Genomic DNA, 11,190 nt, shown 5'->3' with positions numbered 1-11,190 from the left:
AATTACATAATGCGAACGCACAGCGAAAGCTGAAAATGTTGATATTCACACCATAAAACGGACATTTTACAAAGCACTTATGAAAAAAAAATCATTTGTAAAACAAAATAATGAAAGCTCGATGTCCGAACTGAAATAAGATATGTATCTCATCGCGGAACAGGCAATGTCAGCGCGAAGCGGGAGCGAAAATTTTACATATTTTTGTTATTTTCCCGGAGTTCCCCTGACCTTATCTTATTCTCTTGTCTTTCTTCTCTTTTTTATCTTCTTCCTCTCTTCTCCCTTCTTTTTCTTTTTTATTTCCGCCTTTTTCCTTCTTTTAGTTCTGCCAATATAAGGGGGGCGGACACTTCGGGCCCACCCTGGATCCGCCTATGAAATGATATAAATAGCATAGCCAATATAACCGGTAAGCACATAGTTAACAGACAACAAAGATCTGACCTACTTTCCACAATTCAAATCCAACAAATTAATATTTGGAAACGAAATAATTATCCTTCAAACCAATGGGGCACATACATGTAAGCAGTTTGCACTAGTAAACAGGTAATTAAAAAACATCAATGCTTATACATGTAGCTCCCGGGCATAACTATATGCAACTTTCACATCTTTGGCATCGACATTGCATGTGTTGACAAAGCTAATTGTTTTCATATTCAGTTCATTCAGCAGGATTGGCTGATTTAAATCACTATGATGATTATTTTTTCAAATCATTGCTTTAAAGGTCATATCCACCCCAGAAAAAAGTTTAATTGAATAAAAATATAGAAAAATCAAAGGATAACGCTGGAAACTACATCAAAATTGGCTGTAAAATAGGATAGTAATAAAACATCTTAAAGTTTCGCTTATTTTTCACAAACCGGTGGGTGTTTAATAAAGCTGTTCGTATAAGAGCGACTTTAAGAACGATTGGTGATCCTTTCTTGTGGTAAATAGTATATATATTGGCGATGATTTATCGCGTAAGAGAGGATCATTAGTCGTTCTTAAAGGTCAAGTCCACCTCAGAAAAATGTTGATTTGAATCAAAAGAGAAAAATCAGACAAGCACAATGCTAAAGATTTCGTCAAAATTGGATGTAAAATAAGAAAGTTATTACATTTCAAAGTTTCGCTTATTTTTAACAAAATAGTTACATGAACGAGCCAGTGTTACATCCAAATGAGAGAGTCGATGATGTCACTCACTCACTATTTCTTTTGTTTTTTATTGTTTGAATTATACAATATTTCAATTTTTACGAATTTGATGATTAGGACCTCCTTGCCTGAAGCACAAAATGTTAGAATAATGGAATTCCATGTGTTCAGGGAGGAATGAAACTTCATTTCACATGACAATGACGAGAAAATCAAAATATTTCATATTTCAAACAATAAAAAAAAAGAAATAGTGAGTGAGTGACATCATCGACTCTCTCATTTGGATGTTACTGGCTCTTTCATATAACTGTTTTGTTAAAAATAAGCGAAACTTTGAAATGTCATAACTTTCTTATTTTATATCCGATTTTGATGAAATTTTTAGTGTTATGATTAATTAATTTTTCTCTTTGTATTCAAATCAAGTTTTTTTGGGGGTGGATATGTCCTTTAAAATCGCCCTTAACTTATTAAAAGCTTTATGAAAAGGCCCTTAGTTATATGGACAATTCAGTGATATGGAAATCATAGAGTCCATGATGTCACTCACTCACTATTTCTTTTGTATTTGTACTGTTTGAATAATACAACATTTCAATTTATACGAATTTTAAAAATAGGACCCTCTTGTTTAAACTACAAAATGTTAAAACAATGTAATCCCACATGTTCAGGGGGGGGGGATTTTTTTTGTTCATAAAATATTTTACATTTCACATAATAAAATACAAAATGAATAGTGAGTGATGTCATCGGTCCCCTCATTTGCATACCGACAAGGATTTGCATATAAATACAACTGTTCTTTTTAAATTAAGCAAAATTTTAAAATGTCATTACTTTCTTCTTTTAGATTGGATTTTGATGAAATTTTCAGTGTTATGCTTGTCTGATTTTCTCTTACTATTCAACATGTTCAAAGCAGCTTTTTGTTGGGGTGCATGACTTGTCCTTTAAATCACTTCCATTGGAACATCTACAAATTTGGGATTTTTTTTATTTATTGTTTGTGGCAGTTTTACTTTTTAAATTCAAAAGAGTAAGATTTTACCAACTTTATATCATGAGAAAAGGAATAAACCCTTTATATCTACTCATAACAATTGAAATCAAATCAATAAAATCAACTTAATCAAGTCAATCTTGCAAAACCAAAGATGTACATGTAGCCTATATGGGACCCCTACTCGACTTGTATGTATGAGTGGACTTTGTTGATAGTAAAACAGTTCTTATTTCTTTATGTCAAACTTCAGAAGTGTTTTAGAGGACAGTTTTCAAGAAAGAAAAGTACAGGAACTCTGAACTTATTAGGCTGAATCTCAACATAAATTTTGCCAGGATGGGTTATAACCATTATAACCTTGGATCCTACTAGAAAAAGCCTGTTCAGACATTCTGAGTGAGATTGTGCTTCATTCAGCCAGTTCACTGAAAAAGATTCAGTAAAATGTACATTTTTATTTAAAAATGGATGAATGTTTTGGCAAAGGGCACTAACATGACTAAATCATAGCAACTATACATTTTAGTGCCCTTCGCCAAAAGGATTTATGTTTGTATATTTTTAGTGAATGTTTTGAATGGAGTACAATAAAAGTAAAATTCTGCAATGTCCCTGGTGACCCATAAGACCAATAGTTTATCATTTTATTCCTTTATATGTCTTATTCAAATAAATAGGCCGACACAGTAGTATAAGGGAACCCGTTTTCTTATTTTTTGCAAAACTTCTAACAACTGCCAAATACTGCAGGTATTCAAGTTTATTGTGAAAGAAATCATTTACATCAACTTGCAAGTTTGTCAAAAATTTGCAAGCAAATGCTTTGAAATAGTCCAATAGTTCCAACTATGGCTCAAAGAAGAACTTAAAGGAATTGTCCAGGCTGGAGAAATTTATATCTCACTGATTAATAGAGTAAAATTCAAAATGCTGAAAATGTGATCAAAATCGCATAACAAATAACGAAGTTATTGAATTTTAAAGATTTCTTTTCCATCTTTCCGGTGAAACTAGGCATGTCTTCATGAATATCCATTAGTTGGGCTGATGGTGGCATATCTCCACTTGTTCTTTTTATCATAATTATATGATATTAAGTTTATTAAAAAAAGAATTTACCAAGAACTAAAAAAATTGATTTGAAAACTAATTAAGTACATTAGTTATTTATTGCCGCAACTTATTTCATCATAATGGAGACACATTATTTACACATGTATGAAAAAATGAAATAATTATGATTTCGTGTTATAAGAAAAAGGAAAGATGGGATGTGACATCATTAACCGACCAAATGAATATTCATGACGATGTAAATATAACTGTTTTTCACAAAATACTGATAAAGTTTGAAATACAATAACCTCGTTATTTGTCATCAAATTTTTGTGAAATTTTCATCATTTTACTCTATTTATCTAGACGTGAATATTTTCAGCCTGGTCCATTTCTTTAAGTTTGAATGCAGTCGGTCAAAGTTTTGCAAGCCAATGCTTTGAAACAGTTGTTCCAATTTGGCTCAAAGAACAACTTGGGGTTGAAACAAACAAAAGATAAGTGCAGTTTTCTTTAACATTATGATCTTCAATCATGGGCTTGAAAATAAGATTTAAAAAATGTTTCTCTTTGGAGAATTTGAATCTCTGAGTCATGGAATTCTTCCAAATAAACTGATTCTCATTAAATGTTCAGAGTTTTAAAATGAACACCAACTTTGTGCAGCATTAGCTGTACCAAGACAGTTCCTTTGAACCAATCAGTAGAAGCTCTCTACATTCACTTTAGACACAGCAGAAAATGTCAGCCTATTCATGGCTTTAATATTTTCTGTAAATTATATTTTGACTGGATTTGATTATGAAATATAGTTAAGAATATTCTTAGTGGTGAAATGTATGATCTTAAAATTGATGTCAGTGTAAAGGGTTAAATTTTGGGTGTTTGCGCTTGGTTTTAAAAAAATCTGTTAGAAAAGATCACATTAAAATTAAAAAAATCTTATTTAAATCAAATAAATCCGAATTAAGTTTATATAAAAAAATGCCAACATTGTCATTCAGCATACTTATGAGTTTGAATTGAAAGTACCAGATTTGTCACATACATAACTGTACGTCTTTACCACTGGTATTATGGCTGGCATAAAAGCACTTTCAATACAACGGTGAACGAATGTTGCTGGGCATGACAACTTAAATGATGCTGATTAAGGCTAATTAATATCAAACCGAGCTGTAAACATAACAGTAAAACAGGTTGAATACAGTAGCATGCATGGAGAAGTGGATATACCTACAAGGTCCCAGGTCCAATCAACAAACTGTGGTTAGAAGTTAATTCCAAACAGGAACAAAATAATAAAACATAGCTATCCTGTTTGATTTAAAGTATGATAGTTTACAAACTTACAATCTTGAAATTTAAGATTTTCATTTTGTAAACTATCTATTATTCAAGTTCTGAACTCTATGGTGTTTTTGAGTTGGATAATATTTCGAGTTTAAGTACCATTATGATACATGTTTTAAGGAATACTGGTTTAATTTACAAACTTAAGCGTAGTTTGCTTCATAAAAATCTGATAACTTTATACCATTCCATGATTCGCTCTTATTTAAAATATATACCAATGTAACCTCATATGAATTTGGACTCAATATTCAAAATTCAAAAGAAACTTAAGAATAATTACCAATTTCCATTACCTAGCACCATCCGCGCATTTATTTAAAGGACAAGTCCACCTCAAGAAAAACTTGATTTGAACAAAATGAGAAAATTTCAACAAGCATAACACTGAAAATTTCATCAAACTTGGATGTAAAATAAGAAAGTTATGGCATTTTAAAGTTTCGCTTCATTTCACAAAACAGTTATATGCACATCTCGGTCGGTATGAAAATGAGGAACTGATGACATCACTCACTATTTCTTTTGTATTTTATTATATGAAATACGAAATATTTTCATTTTCTTGTCATTGTCATGTGAAATGAAGTTTCATTCCTCCCTGAACACGTGGAATTCCATTATTTTAACATTTTGTGCTTCAGGCAAGGATGTCATAATCGTCAGATTCGTAAAAATTGAAATATTCTATAATTCAAACAATAAAAAACAAAAGAAATAGCGAATGAGTGACATCATTGACTCTCTCATTTGGATGTAACTGGCTCGTTCATATAATTATTTTGTTAAAAATAAGCGAAACTTTCTTATTTTACATCTGATTTTGATGAAATTTTCAGCATTGTGCTTGTCTGATTTTTCTCCATTGATCCGAATCAACAATTTTCTGAGGTGGACTTGACCTTTAAAGGACAAGTCCACCCAAACAAAAAGGTTGATTTGAATAAAAAGAGAAAAATCCAACAAGCATAACACTGAAAATTTCATCAAAATCGGATGTAAAATAAGAGAGTCTTGACATTTCAAAGTTTCGCTTAATTTAAATTATGTGCACATCCTAGCTGGTATGCAAATGAGGAGACTATGACGTCATCCACTCACTATTTATTTTAGCGAATGAGTGACATCATTGACTCTCTCATTTGGATGTAACTGGCTCGTTCATATAACTATTTTGTTAAAAATAAGCGAAACTTTGAAATGTCATAACTTTCCTATTTTACATTCGATTTTGATGAAATTTTTTGCACTATATGCTAGTTTGATTTTTCAGTATTTATTCAAGTCAGCATTTTCCCATTTTCCTGGGGTGGTCTTGAACTTTAAGAAACTGTCCTTATGATATTAATAAGCAAGAACTCACAATATTTATGTATACGTACAAGCAGGTTGCTACCCATGTAGAGTTTCAGATCTTTTTTCAATACAGTAATCAAGTTCATAACCATAATGCCCGTTCTTCCAATAAATTTCATTTATGGTCTATCAGGTCTAGTTACGAAGCTGGGTTATGTAGGTCCCAAACAATGGAATGAGATTCCCCAAATAATAACTAATTCACAATTTTTATCTCCCTTTAGAAAACAGTATACAAATTTTCTAGGAAATGATTATTAATTCTCGCAGTTGATATCAATGCATACTTGTACTGTATAGACCCCTCAACTCGTGTTCTTTGTAATGTGTTGTTGTTTTTTCCTCCCTTTTCCTGCACTAATTATTATAATGATGACATTTTGTTTTGTATTAATGTTGTGTTTTTTACTATGTTTTGGTGATCCAGCCTCACAGGTTTCTTATTACCTTCATTGGAAGCCACGGAATTTATTTTTATTATCTAATCGCATTATTTGATGTTTCCTTGTATTTTTATACTATTTGTGAAATAAAGATTGAATTGAATTGAATGAGTTAGATATGATGAAAAGTGTTTGATTGATTGATTGATTGATAACGAATTTATTCATTCCAAAATTTTAACAAAGTTACAAAGTAAAGCAATATATAATATAACATTTTGAAATGAAATAGGAACCTTCTGAAAAGCAAAGCTTGTTATCGAAGGTTTCCTTCAATAAATAAGATAATGATAATGATAATACCATAATAGAGCTATCCACTACCATGCATACACAATATGTATTGGTTTGGGCAATGGAGCCATACATGCAGCTGCTCAGTGGAATGTCATATGTAAACACTTTCTGATGGCCTGAGCCAGGGTATTATATAATAACCCTGCTCGTGGCTCTGTGGTTAAAGTAGGGGATTATCTATACTCCTCAGGGGTCCTAAAATTTGGTTGATAGACAGATGAAGTTATCCAATGAAAGCTCTCTGAAATGTTGGGTGGGTGGGACTTATTTTGACCGTGGGAACAAGATTTCCAAAGAAGAAGCAGACTCTGAAATGGCTCGCTTCGCTCACCCTTTCAGGCTGGTTTGCTTCGCAAACCAGTAGCAGATCCCACCTCACGAGCCATTCAGAGTCTGCATAGCAGACTAGGGTAAGCCAGCAGCAGGGAGAAGAGGGCCGTATCAGCACGGCACCCCCTTTTCTTTCCACCATATCATTTTTTAAGTTTCCCTTTCCATTTCACTTATTTTTCTTCTGTTTGTACTTTTTAAAGGGGAGAGCAAGTCTACCTCCCCCGCCTTGATCCGCTTGTGCCTGTGGAATGCAATTTGCATCCTCACTTCCTGTTTTCTTTCTCTTTTGTAATGTATATTAATTTGTAGAAAAATTATAAGAAAATAATGATATAAAGAGAGCCCCGACTTTGCTATGAATATATGCAGTCTTTTTAACGTTACCTTAGTTAAAAAAATAAAGATCCGGGATAATTTATTATAAAAATGCACAAAATCTGCTTTCAAAAAGTAAATACGACATTACACCGCTAACACACTTTCCTTTATCCTACATATTTCAACTATCAAATAATGCGACCGCGAAGCGCGAGCTGAACACTTTTTTTTACATTCCTATCTAAATACTGGGGATTCTAAGCACCTTTTAAAAGCATGAACAGGAAATAGTAGACCGGCCAAACCTCAAAAAGTGCTCTAGATAAGGATTCGACGGCAAAATTTGTTAATGCTTGGCATCCCAGCTAATAGTCTTGCAAAAATACCCAGGAATAGCGTACGGGCGGATGCCAAGCGCAATTTTGCGTGAAAGTGTCATTTTTAGCGTAAAATCTGAAAGACTGTCGAAAATCACGCATTTTGATATTTTGACGGATTATCATCATATTTTTTATTATCTTTGATATATAATTATTTTTATTCAGAATTTCAAATTATAAGTCTACTAAATATGCATTTCAAATTTGAATATTACACACACACATATGGCACATGGAAACATAAAACCGCGATTTCCTCGAAATAAAAGTTTGTGAAAACTATCAATAGTTTGAAGTTTTTTTACGCAACATAAATTCTTCGATTTAAATGCGTTTATCCATCGAATGTATAGTAAATGTCCTAGTGCCACAAATATTCAAAGAATTTTCAAGTAAGATGGTAGATATCTCATTTTATGTTATCCGAAAGGAGACAATGTGCATTTTACCAGGTGCGCATTTTGAAAGAAAAACTGAAAATACCGTACATTATGTACATAATTACATGTATAAGTACATACTAAATCGAGTTTTTATTTACATATATAAGTCCATAATAAAGCGAGTTTTTAATTGGATAGCACAATTTGTCAATTCCTTGCATCCCAGCTAAAAGTCTTGCGGAAATACTGAGGAATAGCGTACGGGCGGATGCCAAGTGCACTTTTGCGTGAAAGTATCATTTTTAGCGTAAAATCTGAAAGACTGTTGAAAACCACGCATTTCGATATTTTGACGGATAATCATCATATTTTTTATTATCTTTGATATGGAATTGTTTTTATTCAGAGTTTCAAATTATAAGTCTACTAAATATGCATTTCAAATTTGAATATTACACACACATATATGGCAATATGAAATATAAAATCGTGATTTACTCAAAATAAAGGTTTATAAAAATTATTAATGGTATAATGTTTGTGTTCCGCGTCTCAATTTCGTCAAGATTTAGTGCTATTACCGAATAAATACTTAATAATTGTTGTCATGTCACATATAGCATGGACCTGGTCCATGCATATAGTGAAAACAAATACTGAAATAAGATGCAAGATATATATCATTTTATGTTATATATGCGAAATATAACAATGCACATTATTTTATCAGACGCGCATTTCTGATAAAAAATAAACAGCGCACAATATTACATCGATATTGCACATATCTTATATCAGTGCGATACTCGTCATGATATTATATAGGATTATGTTTGCTTTTGTAGAGTTCGATCTTCTTGATATTTCCATGAATGAATTGGTGCTGAACTTAAATCTACTTGTGGCGATCTTCAGAAATAGGTCTGATATTTAATTTGCCGTTACCATGGAAGCATTAATTTTACAGGAATATCTACATGTATATCCAAAATCATAGAAAACATACATGTATGAATAAAGCGATTGAATTAGCATTTTTAAACCACTCTGTCAATTTTCAGTGTAATGCTTATTGGATTTTTTTCTCTTTTCAATCAAATCAATTTTATGTTGGCATGGTTGGGGTGGACTTGTCCTTTAAAGTTCACATTTCAAATCTTAAAGCTCATTTCACCACAGTGTATTGCCATTTTGGGAAATGCCGTCGCACGACCATTATGACAAACAAATCTAAAGGCTAATTATGCCCAGCGTCCAGCGCATATATTGTAATATATAGATTGTCGTACAACTGCATTTCCCAAAAGGGCATTGGTATGTCCAGGGCTGCCCAGGGTCGGGCTGTCCGGCCCCCGTCTTAGACCAGAATATATAACAACATGGACCTGTGATAATAGCAAATGCAAAAACTTTGATGAAGTAAAATGAATTGAATGAAAATTATAATTTGCAATGCAAAAGACCAAATAACATTTATTATTCATATTTTAAAAATAATAATTATAGCAGCAGGACATTGGAAACAACTGAAATTAATAATAAAATAAAACGCCATCCATAGCTCATCGAACCAAAATAACGTATGACCTTGATCATGTGAACTGAAATATGTGCAAAATGATCAATTACTTTAATACCCTTATGTTCAAGTGTAATCTTTAACTGGATCAATAAAAATCAAGTTATGATGACATTTAAAAAAATACCCCCATATGGCCAAAGTTCAGTGACTCTAAATAACCTTTGACCTTAATCATGTGATCTAAAACTTTTGCAAGACGATCAGTAATACATGAACATTAAAGTGTCATTAACATTAAAGTGTCATTAATTTTTTTTCTATACGTTCAAAGTTATAATGAAATTTTGAAAAATGTAACTTTGGTTAAGATTTCAAGGTTGATATGACGCTGTTATATCAAAACTACCGTCACCTCCACCGGAGAAGTGGCTCCTTTAGTCCTGCTCTGCTATGCCGGCGAGACAAAAAAATAGGTACTGCCGTGCAACGGCCATTTTTTTAATATACTTTGATAATCAAATAACTGAAGTAAAATGTAGATTGACAGAGTGGTTTAAAAATGCTAATTCAATCGCTTTATTCATACATGTATGTTTTCTTTGATTTTGGATATAGATATTCCTGTAAAATTAATGCTACCATGGTAACGGCAAATTAAATATCAGACCTATTTCTGAATATCGCCGCAGGTAGATTTAAGTTCAGCACCAATTCATTCGTGGGAATAGCAAGAAGATCGAACTCTACAAAAGCAAACATAATCCTATATAATATGAGGAGTATCGCACTGATATAAGATATGTGCAATATCGATGTAATATTGTGCGCTGTTTTTTTTTATCAGAAATGCGCATCTGATAAAATAATGTGCATTGTTATATTTCGCATATATAACATAAAATGATATATATCTTGCATCTTATTTCAGTATTTGTTTTCACTATATGTGACATGACAACAATTATTAAGTATTTATTCGGTTAGCACTAAATCTTGACGAAATTGAGATGCGGAACACAAACATTATACCATTAATAATTTTTAAAAACCTTTATTTTGAGTAAATCACGATTTTATATTTCATATTGCCATATATGTGTGTGTAATATTCAAATTTGAAATGCATATTTAGTAGACTTATAATTTGAAACTCTGAATAAAAACAATTCCATATCAAAGATAATAAAAAATATGATGATAATACGTCAAAATATCGAAATGCGTGATTTTCAACAGTCTTTCAGATTTTACGCTAAAAATGATACTTTCACGCAAAAGTGCACTTGGCATCCGCCCGTACGCTATTCCTCAGTATTTCCGCAAGACTTTTAGCTGGGATGCAAGGAATTGACAAATTGTGCTATCCAATTAAAAACTCGCTTTATTATGGACTTATATATGTAAATAAAAACTCGATTTAGTATGTACTTATACATGTAATTATGTACATAATGTACGGTATTTTCAGTTTTTCTTTCAAAATGCGCACCTGGTAAAATGCACATTGTCTCCTTTCGGATAACATAAAATGAGATATCTACCATCTTAATTGAAAATTCTTTGAATATTTGTGGCACTAGGACAT

Source organism: Lytechinus variegatus, chromosome 4, assembly GCF_018143015.1.
Source record: "Lytechinus variegatus isolate NC3 chromosome 4, Lvar_3.0, whole genome shotgun sequence".
In the NCBI taxonomy this organism is placed as follows: Eukaryota; Metazoa; Echinodermata; class Echinoidea; order Temnopleuroida; family Toxopneustidae; genus Lytechinus; species Lytechinus variegatus.
This window is presented reverse-complemented; position numbering follows the sequence as displayed.